The sequence below is a fragment of the Ambystoma mexicanum genome, chromosome 1p (genome assembly GCF_040938575.1).
Source record: "Ambystoma mexicanum isolate Mex_15411 chromosome 1p, UKY_AmexF1_1, whole genome shotgun sequence".
In the NCBI taxonomy this organism is placed as follows: domain Eukaryota; kingdom Metazoa; phylum Chordata; class Amphibia; order Caudata; family Ambystomatidae; genus Ambystoma; species Ambystoma mexicanum.
The window spans coordinates 230,275,987-230,287,282 of NC_090921.1; the positions used below are offsets into that span (position 1 = coordinate 230,275,987).

Sequence of the window (11,296 nt, forward strand, 5' to 3'; positions counted from 1 at the left end):
AAACTCCTGAGAGAAAAGGCTCCTCTATATCAGCAGGAGCCAAGGGAAAGTATTCACGTTCTGCCGATAGCCTAGGGCGGCAAGCGAAATGAAACACAAACAACAGAAATGAGCAGGGAGTCGTATGCCGGATCTCCGGAAAGTAAATACAAGATTGTGAGGAAAATGAAAGGCAGCGGGCACGAATTCGTACTTACGTCTGCGAAGCGTAGCTTACCTCTGGGTAGAGAGTAGAAACGCGCCGATGTGCGATCGATGGATCCGGAAGTACTGCTCGCCAGTCTGGGGGCGTGGCTACTGCCTCGTCCTCTAGTGGAACCTTCGCTAGACCGTCACTCACAGCAACGTGACCATCCATATTGGGTGAGCAACATGGGCGCTGCACATCTCGTCTGTCAAACTGGGGTCCATGTAAACCATGGATCATCACATCTTGCAAGAATGTGTCCCCAGGGACGTTTTGGTTCAGGAGCCTGGACATGCAGTCCGCTTGTGCGTTTTTCCAACCAGCGATGTGGGCTATCTCATATGTGTACTCTTGAAGTTTTGCGGCAATCCTGGCCAGTCTCGGGTGGCAGTCTTGGTGCCGCCCGGGCTCAACATGTGAATGAGGGGTTTGTGGTCGGTGACCAGTCTAAATTTTGTGCCCAAACATAAGATCTGAAGTAGTCGACGGCCCAGGCACATGCCAACATTTCTTTCTCAATGGTGGAGTAATTCTTCTCCGCTGATGATAGGGCTTTTGATGCAAACGCCACAATATTTTCAGTGTCGCCCTTCTTCTGTGTCAGGGTGGCCCCAGCCGTACGCGCTGGCGTCCGTTGTGATACAGGTGTCCCATTCAGGGTTGAACGGTTTCAGGCATGGTGCGTGTAGAATTCTCCTTTTGATTTCAGTGAAGGCTTCATTTTGTTCTGGCCCCCAGTAGTAGGCTGCCACCTTCTTAAGAAGCTCCCTCATGAGGGACGTGGTTTCGGAGAACCTTGGGACGAATTTTGCATAGTACTCGGCTAGGCCTAGGAACAAGCATAGTTCTTCTCTCGACATCAGGGCCGAGGCGTCTGTTATGTCTTCCATAAGATTCTTCTTGGGGCTCATCCCTTCGCTTGAGATGCAGTACCCAAGGTATTCTACCTTGCTCACTCCAAAAACGCATTTTTCGTGGCGTAGATGGACGCCTGCCTTTTGAAGCTTGCTCAGGACTGCCCTGAGTGCTTTGTCATGGGTCTTGTTGTCCTTGGCGTACACGAGGAAGTTGTCCTGAAAAAAATGAAACATTTATGAGTCATTTAAGTAGGGAATTCATCATCCTCTGGAATGCAGACGCTGCCGAAGACACCCAAAAGGCATGCGGGTATATTGAAAAGTGCCGAACGGAGTGATGAATGCCGTCAGGGGGCGTGAAGACTTGTGTAGAGGAATATGGTGATAGGCGTCACATATGTCCAGCTTCGAGAAGATTGACCCTCTCTCATCATGAGGACAATTTCGCTGATGCTGGGGAGCGGAAAGCTATCGGTGACAACCTCTAGATTCAGGCTTCTCAGGTCGATGCATATTCTGAGGTCGTTGCTGGATTTCTTTTTAACTAGAACCACTGGACTCAACCACTCAGAGGATTCCACGGTCCTGATGGTTCCTTCTTCGACCATTTTCCAAAGGTGGACATCTAATGCAGGTCTTGCCGTGGCAGGTACTGCTCTAACTTTGTGTTTCACAGGCACCGCATTGGGCTCCAAACGAATCTTGTGGACAAAAGAAAACAGGTTAGGGAACATCTCCTTGAAATTTTGCGCTGCTCCTGAGTACCTGTTCCGGAGTGCTGGGATCCAGTTTAATGCTGAGTCTGTGTTGATCGTCCCATCCAAGCACGGCTGGGCCTTTGGGTGAAAAGTACACTTTGGTGGTGGTAGAACTCCCTTTGAAAACAATCCGGGCTCTGATGTAGCCCAGCAGGTTGACAGTTGCACCTCCGAAGACCGGCAGTTTTTGCCTGGTCGTTCTGATTTCCTCTTGTGCTTGTCCCATCATTTCCTTATACGTGTCGATGGGGAGGATTGTGCGGCCTGATCCCGAATATGCCATGACACGTATTTCCATTCCGTCCACTTTAATGTTGCAGTGGGGCTTTTCTCTCCTGGCGTGGAGGGCGTTGACCATGATGACCATGGGCCTGTCCTGTAGCTCGTTATCATCGCTTGAGGCACGGTTGCCATCGACGCGGGAAACGGTTTTCTCCCGCCACCTACATGCCAGAGCCACATGACCAATGCGTCCGCACTTTCAGCACTCCTTATTCGTGGCGGGGCAGTCACGATCATTCGCCATATGCTTGGTACTGGCGCATCTATAGCATTTCGCCAGATCCTTTTGTCTGGGGCCTTTGTCTCTGGGGCATTCACGGGATTGCTTGTCTCTGCGCCCTCTCCATTGCAGCGCTGCAAGTTCGGGTACGGGCAGGTGGCTTCCCGCCTCTTTGCGCCTGCTGGAGGTTTCTTCCTCTGCTCTGGAAATTTGGATGGCCTTGTCGAGGGTCACTTCTTTTTCTTGGATGAACTTGTCCTGCACTTTCCTGGAGTTTGTGTGAACGACCAGCATGTCGCAGATAACTTGTTCTGCGTTTTTGCGCCGAACGCGCAAAGAGAAGCCAGCTCCCTCATCCTGGTGATATAGTTGTCCACGGGTTTGCTCCCTTCTTGTTTACGGGTATAGAACCTCAACCTGTGTAGCCCCACGTTCTCCTTATTGGTGAACCTCTTCACAATGCGACGGGTCGCCTCCTTGTAGCCGTCGTCATCGTCATCAACTACTGGTGGGGGCATATCCCGTGCCGTCCACAGCCTCCAGATACATGCTGAAAAGGGGCTCTCATTGCATCCACGGAATTGCCGGGGTCCCAGGTGAAGGGAGAAATGCAGGGGGCAGTGTGGCGCCTTGCATGGTGGGCCCGTGGGTCTTTTGGTATCCTCGTCGCCAATTATGTAGTGGCCTCTAAGGACGACAGGACGCTCAGATGGGTTCTGTCTTTATTAACAAGACAAACTAGTGGGCATAACTTGTCCTTGAGCAGGGCAGGGGAGTTACTCACAGTTCCAGTCTGGGCCTCCCAGATACTTCACTGGAGGCAGGGTGTGCTCCTGGATGGCATGCTGTAAGCTTCCAGGGACCCCATGTGGCCTCCTGTGGCATTGGACGTATGCCCTGGAAGCTGGACTGCAAAGGCTTCTATGGCCCTCAGTTATAGTGTCTCCTTAACAGGAGCAGCTCTGTTTGCAGACCTCTTGGTCTAGCGCTCTGCCAATTCTTGGGGCAACTTCTCCCCGACGTTCTCTCGCGGAGCACAGGCTCGCAAGATCCTGTTACGTCGATATCTCGCGAGATCGCGCTCCCGTGACGTCCCCACACTGTCCCTTTCAGGCAGGGCAGTTAATCTCTACAGAGCATGTATCCTTAATTTTACCTCTACGCAGGGGCGCCGAGTACGGGGGGGCTCCGGGGCCCGAGCCCCCCCCGGCAAAATCGAGTGGGGGCTGAGCCCCCCCCGGGCCGGAGAGAAGTGATGCAGTATCGATGGCCCTTTCCATCGATACTGCAGCACTTCAATCTGGCCCGGGTAAAAGCGCGAGAATGTCGGATTAAGCCCTCCCCTCTAGGACTCCTATTGGTGTATGGTCCTGGAGGGGAGGGCTTAGGGGCGAACCGGAAGCTTCTGTGTTTTGCTTCCGGTTCGCCCATGTTTAAAGCAGGAGCGGCAGCGGCAGCAATAGCAGACGTTTCCATCCAGAGAAGCAGAGAGAGCAGAACGTTCGGAAAACGGCAGCAGCAGGTAAGTGATTTTATTTTTATTTTGTTGCCATGGTTAGGGGGTGGGCGAGGTTCCAGGGCACACAGTGCTCCACTAGGGTAGCATCAGGGGCCCACAGCACCCCAAAATGAGAGGAAGCGGGCACTCAAAGTCCCCCAACTAGGGAGACATTTAGAATCTGCAGCGCCCCAAGAGTTGAGGTTCACAGGAAAGGCCCCAGGGGCCCACAGTGCCCCAACCACGTCGGTTCCAGGGCCCCACTGTGCTCCACTAGCGTGGCATCGGTGGCCCACAGCACCCCAATATAAGAGGAATAGGGGACCGACAGGACCCGCACTAGGAAACATGTCAGGGGCCTAAACTGCCCTAACTAGTGAGGTGGACCCAGAATGCACGAACTAGGCCGGTATCAGAGGCTCCTAGGGTCCCAATTAGGGAGATATCGGGGACCCACAGCGCCCTAAGAAGAGAGGGTCCAGGGTCTCACAGGGCTCTAAAGAGGGAGGCTCCAGGCGTTCACAGTGCTGCGACTATTGTGATATCAGGGGCCCACAATGCTCCAACGAGGGTCGCATCTAGGGCGGACAGTGCTATTACGAGGGTGGTAACAGGGGCCCATAGTGCTCGGAGTAGGGTGGCATCAGCGGACCACAGCACCTTAACTAGGGAGATATGGGGCCCAATGCGCTCCAAGATAGGAATCAGGGACCCACAGTGCCCTAGCAAGAGCAGAATCAGGGACCCACAGCACCCTAGCAAGAGACGAATCAGGGACCCTGAGCGCCCTAGCAAGAGCAGAATCAGGGAGCCACAGCGCCCTAGCAAGAGAGGAATCAGGGACCCACAGCGCCCTAGCAAGAGAGGAATCAGGGACCCTCAGCGCCCTAGCAAGAGCAGAATCAGGGACCCAGAGCACCCTAGCAAAAACAGAATCAGGGACCCACAGTACCCTAGCAAGAGCAGAATCAGGGACCCTCAGTGCCCTAGCAAGAGAGGAATCAGGGACCCTCAGTGCCCTAGCAAGAGAGGAATCAGGGACCCACAGCGCCCTAGCAAGAGAGGAATCAGGGACCCTCAGTGCCTTAGCAAGAGAGGAATCAGGGATCCTCAGCCCTAGTACGATAGTTATTGTCCGTTTCCCCCCCCCTCTAGGACTCCTATTAGTGTTAGGGGGTGGGCGGGAATGTTTGTTGATTTTGCCTGGGGGGGCTCGGGCCCCGGCCCCCGTAGCCCCCTGGGCCCCGGCCCCCATAGTCCCCCCCCGTACTCGGCGCCCCTGGTGTGCACCAGTTACATTACCTGCCCCAGAAATGAGAGCTCCAAGGATGGACTAACTTCCTGGATTGAGCTTGTACCCAGAGTTAACCTGCGAGTAAATTCCCTCATTCTTAAATCCGAGGATGCAGGGACAATCAGGGAAAAGGCTATTCTGCTGGTTTTCTCTGCATCCTCATGTTCTGAATGTAGTCTTAAGGAGTACACTTTGTACGTAAGGCATCTCCCGTCTGCAGGCGTTGAGACAAATATGCAGGCAATCCGAAAATGCAAATTGTGATCAATACGAAGAGATGGAGGAGCTATGAAAGGGCCCAAATAGGCAAATGCACCACAAACGTTGGCCATAGACTGAGCAGCAGCGTCGTTCGTTGCAGCACAACCGATTCCGCTATTTTTGGCAGTAGCGCAGACGTTTGGCTGGGGGAAGGGGGGGGTCCTCAGTACAGCCTCAAGTGCACAGGACTAGGCTGTCACCTCATGACTAGCAAGTGCCCTTCAATGGTGACCTGCGTTAGATGTGTATTGCGTTAACGTATTTAAACATTGTTGATGTAGAAATATAAAAGGACAAGTAACTGTTACAAGATTCATTGAATTGCATGCAAGAGAATTCAGAGGCACAATGGCCGACTAATGCAGTGGTGGAATACAGGGGGGCAGGAGACTAATGCAGTGGTGGAATACAGGGGGGCAGGAGACTAATGCAGTGGTGGAATACAGGGGGGCAGGAGGGTTTGTGCCCCCGTCCAGTCCGGCTCCACCCTTGTTCCCGGTTCACCCACCTTGCCTTGTGTCAAATGTGATGCAACTTGAGAACATTCATTCAGTAACACTGGTCAAAACGACTAGACGCCTGTGCCATGAGTGGCAGTCCAGGACAGACTGTGTAAAAAGGTGAATGATGTTGGTAACAGGAGGCACGGGAATGGAGTGGCCAATCAAGTGTGTTTATATCATGTTAGGCTGGTTATGTTGGTTGTACAGCACTCGCACAGTGGTAGAGCAGTCTCATAGCTCTGAGGTTAAGGGTAAGAGCGGGTGCACAAGAGGGAGGTTGAAAGCAACAAGGGAGGGATAGACTGAACCAAGAGAGGACCGTTCTGCTTTCAAATGCTCCAAGAGACTGCATACATGCAGAGCTCATGCACCCACATGGTGTAGAAGGACCGTTTTGTGGTTGATGAGTTCCGCTGAGCCCATGAAGATCTGGCAGCTAGCGCTTGCAGTAGGGTGGTGTGTGGAGTCCAGTCAGCCTGCTCCCCCTCCCCTCATCTGCCTATTCCCAGTGTAAACTCTGTGTAAGAGAGAGATGGGTAAGAGAGAGATGGCGATATGGGGCCTATCTCTAGAGACCAATGCTGGGAGGGCAGGCAGGGGGTCTTTTTTTACGGCCTTGTTATGCCTGCATGCTTTGCTGTGAATGATGCTTATGTCTTGTAGAGAAAACATTCTATTTTACGGCTGTTCAGGTCTAGATGTTCTCTGATGCGTTCTTTGAACACATTCTATTTTGTTTGTGAGACGTTTTTGACCGAGGAAGTGGGGAGGGGAGGGAGTTTTATGGATATTTCCCCACAGCCCACTCCCAAGATAGTATTTGTCTGGCTCAGTAGCCGAGTGGGGTGGTGCAGTGGAAAGAAAAGTCGGCAGCAGATGCTTGAGTGTCTAATTTGTGGATATGTAAACTGTTAATAATGCATTGTGTGCTTCATATTTTCTCTAGATGCTTGTTTGAAACAGTGGCTTCTGTGTTGTGAATGCAATAAGGCAGTATAAAGAGGTGTATGCTTGTTTCTTGGAAGGTAAGATGTTATTAAGCATAAGTCCCTACCTCTATCTGGGTACCCAGAGGTAACATTTTAGCAAATGTCACTTGGGCACAGCATCTTTACAGTAGGTTAATGCAAGAGGTGCCAGCCATAATAGCCAGGGTGCCTCTATACAGCATTTGAAGTGTATGGGGTCATAAATAATGGACAAAATGATATGCACGATGTGCGGGATGCTATGTACTAGCTTCTTGTTTCCAAGTGGGAGAATCATGTCATCAAATCATGAGAAACCTATGGATATCTACTGTGAAATTACCAGGCATCTGGACCTCGTGGCCCTTGGAAAAAGACAAAACTAAAGATCACCCCCTGAAGGTGATACATTTATTGGTGATGAACTAAACCTAATACAACAAAGTCACTAAGCTCAAATAGAAATATAAGAAAATGTCTTGCATCAAGAAATACATTTTGCATGGATTATAGCAACCAATTTTCTTTCTTGCAGTTGTATGCCAGTTAGACGTTTTGAGACATTATACATAGCAGCGACCGCTTCACCCACGTCCCCTGGAAAAGACGCAAAGTGATCATGGAGAGGTTTATTACAAGAACCCCAGCTAAACCAAAGCAGAGTTCCCATGTGCCTGACGAAGCAGTTGTAGCAATTTCGAGCTCCACAGTTGCATCAATCTGCCAGGCACAATGCGTGGAAAGTATACCAGATGCGCCTACAGTCATTGATGTTGGCAGCAGCAATGTGACACAAGAATCCTGCCCAAACATGAGTGATTCTAATGGTTTTAAGTCCCAGCAGGGCCGCACTTTTCAAAGGAAATGGTTAGAAACGTATAATTGGCTTAAATATGATGAGTCTGTTCAAAAAATGTTCTGTAAGGTATGTCAGTCTGCTGATGAAAAGGGCGTGCCATTGCCAAAAAGTAGCCGTGATAAGGATGCCTGGAATGCTTTTGTTAAACATGGCTTCAATAATTTTAAGAAGGCCATAGAGAGATGTAACGGCCATCAGACTTCAAATGTTCATCGGGCGGCTGCAGTGGTGCTAGTATCTGTGGAAAGGGGTACAAATGTTGTAGCAGCTCTGTCGTTGGGCCACCTCAAGCAGATGAGGGATAACAGAAGTGCGCTGTTGAATATCTTGACCACATTGTTGGCTTTAGCTCGGCAAGGTCTTGCAATTCGGGGCCATACTGATGAGGATTCTAATTTAAATGCAATTCTGTCGCTTCGTGGCAGAGATGTCCCAGAACTTCAAACTTGGCTTCAAAGAACAGAATACAAATGGATGTCGCATGACATAGTAAATGAAATGCTGGCAATTATGTCACATAATTTGCTCCGTGGCCTAATGAAAGAGATTCATGATGCAAAATTATTTTCGATTATTTTGGATGAGACTGCTGATGTGTCAATAAAAGAGCAGGTCTCTGTAGTCTTTCGTATTGCAAAAGAGGATCTTCAGGTAGAGGAGATTTTTTTGGGCTTTTATCAAACGTCTAGCACTACATCACAAACTCTGTTTGCCATTTTAAAAGATGTTCTCCTGAGGTTTGGCTATGACATGGAAAACTGTCGGGGGCAGTGTTATGATGGTGCTTCCAATATGGCTGGACATCGACATGGTTTGCAGACATTGGTGCAGGAGGTGGCACCACAAGCTATTTATGTGCACTGCTTTGCACACAATCTGAATTTAGTAGTTCAGGATGCAGCTATTGGCACTGCCAAGTTCAGGGATCTGTTGGTTTTTGTAAGGGAATTGATTGGGTTCATTCAAAATTCCCCAAAACGGCTTGCTTGTTTTGAGCGTTGTCAAGAAGAAGGGAGTGTCAAACTGATTCCATTCTGCCCTACCCGATGGACCGTTCGAGCAAAATCTTTGAAGACTGTACTAGCTAACTACAGTTCTGTAATTGAATTTCTGGGACTTGCAGCCGGTGACCACAATGAAGCGGGAGCAAAAGCCCATGGGTTGCACTTGCAGCTCCATAAACTCGAAACCTATCTAGGTCTTAATCTTCTGTACTTGGTATTTTCCCGTGTTGAAACTGTGAACACTGCTCTACAGAAGGTCAATTTAAGGTTCCATGAAGCAGCGGTTATGATTGAAAACCTTAAGACCATAGTTGCACAACTGCGTGAGGGATTTGAAGACTTCTTCTCAAAAACCACATCAGCGGCCAATGATTTAGATGTGGAACTAGAGGAACATTTTGTGCAAAGAAGGGCCAGGAAAATCCCACGGCGCCTGGATGAAGGGTCAGTTCCTCATGTTTTTGAGTCTCCCAAAGACCTCTATAGACAAGGTTATTATGAACTCATGGACCTTACATTGGTAGCTTTGTCAGAACGTTTCAATACAACTGCATGTGACCATATGGTTAACATTGAACAATTTGTTACAGGGAATGCCTCCAGTGATTATGTCATGAATTTTTATAAGACTGACTTCCATGAATGCAATCTAGAGTTGCATAGAAATATGTTCCTTGAACTTATACAGAGGGATAAGACTCTGGTTATGTGTTTTCAGGATGTCTTTGACTTGTTCCAAGGTGAAAGGGGTCGTCCTATGCGCAATTTGTTCCCAGAACTGGCACGACTGCTTCAAATTGCAGTAACCATCCCTGTATCCTCTTGTTCTTCGGAGCGTTCATTTTCATGCCTTCGGCGCATCAAAACCTACCTGAGGGCTACAATGGGCCAAGCTTGATTAAATGCTGTTGCTTTGCTGCATGGACACAAAGATGAAGCTGCACATCTGGATGTTGAGGCCATTGCAGATGAATTTATTCAACGAACTGTTGTCCGTAAAAATACATTTAGCCTGGGGAAGGTGCTGCAATAAAAACAGTTCACCTGTTCTCCTCTACAGCAGCACTTGCTTGGTAGTTTTTAATCTGTAAACGTCTTTACTTCTCGTTTCCCTTGAATTGGGAACTTTTTTTGTGGTGGTGGTACTCCACCTTGCAGCTGTACCTTCTGTTTAGCAATCATTTCATTCTCCCATGTTGCTCTGCCTTTTGAGGGAGGGCTACTACAACCTGGATGATTATAGAGGGGTGGAGTAGGGGCAGTGATAGCTTACTGGAATGCAACTTGAAGGCTTAAAGGCTTAATCTCCTTCTTTCTTGACTTTAGTATATGCAGTACATGCTAGCCAATGTTTCCACTGTTCTGCACTGCGCGCGACCCCACCCCTGCGCGCCATTGCACCAAGTTGGCGACAATATGCAAATTTTCGGTCATGGCCAGTGATGTCACTTCCTGTATTTGAGCCCCCCCCCCAAATTCATAAGTCTGCTCCCCTGCCTCTACGTGTTTGATTTACTGAGCAGGAGCCAGCAACAGTCAGGCGTTACTCTGTGACCCCCTTGATGTGAACTGTTAGTATGGGCCTTTATTTCTGTCTTAAATACACTATTTATATGCATGTAGGGAAAAACCACACTGAACATTCACATGTATATTTTTCAGTACATAAAGAATTTAAACAACCGTTAATGAATTAAAGAATGTAACAGATGTTTTTATATACGTTTATATCTTAGGGATGTCCAAAAATGAAAAGCAGAGCCGTGAATATTAAATCCTGCTTATGAAAAATGTGTTTCCGCCCGGTCTCGAACCGGGGACCTTTCGCGTGTTAGGCGAACGTGATAACCACTACACTACGGAAACTCACGGATTGATCAGACCCCACATTCATTGATCGGGCTGTTTGTAGTGATTTGATTCTTTGGGCGATACTATTCAGTACATCCCTGTCTATTATGGATTGATTTCAAAATTAATTAGGAAAAATACTACGCTGCCCTACTTTCAGAACTCTAATTTCCATAAAGGATCCACACATAACGGTCAAACGTGCACTTTCTAACTACTTTTGATCACTTTCTTCAATCCGACTGCTATTTTGATTATGAGAATCTAAATCCTCAATTGATCTTACTTCCTTGTTTATTGCGCTTTTCTCTCGTTTGTAGTCTCTACTAACTTTTGCACAGTTTACTTGGTTTGCGCATGCGCGCTATCTTTTACGTTTACAAGCTTGCGCACAAATCATTGCTAATTTTAGGAACTGTTGTCAAGGCCACAAACACCCCCCTCAATTGAACTCATGGTAAAAGCAAGCAGCTTCCTGCAATCTTACACCAGACTACTCCCTTAGAAAGACACGTGAGCTCATGACAGCAGTATGACAGAAAGTAGTTCTTCGATATTTACATAACCCATTGCCTTCTGCTGTATGTGAATGCTCACATCGCAGGGCTAGTTACATAACGTGCCTCTTTGATTTACATGAACGCTTCTCCAGTAGCATCACTAGAAATCAGTATCAGGGGGACACAAATACAAAAAGGAGGGGCAGGGTGGTGGCACATCAGGTCAACGCACAGGCCAAACTGGTTTAATTCCA

General features: G+C 48.6%; 1 non-coding gene across 1 annotated transcript; it reads right to left on the reverse strand.

Annotated features, from left to right (window-relative positions):
* Window positions 1-10,484: 10,484 nt before the first annotated feature.
* On the reverse strand, window positions 10,485-10,557 carry TRNAV-AAC (transfer RNA valine (anticodon AAC)). The gene has a single exon. It is a non-coding gene; the product is annotated as a tRNA-Val (tRNA).
* Between the last annotated feature and the right edge of the window lie 739 nt (window positions 10,558-11,296).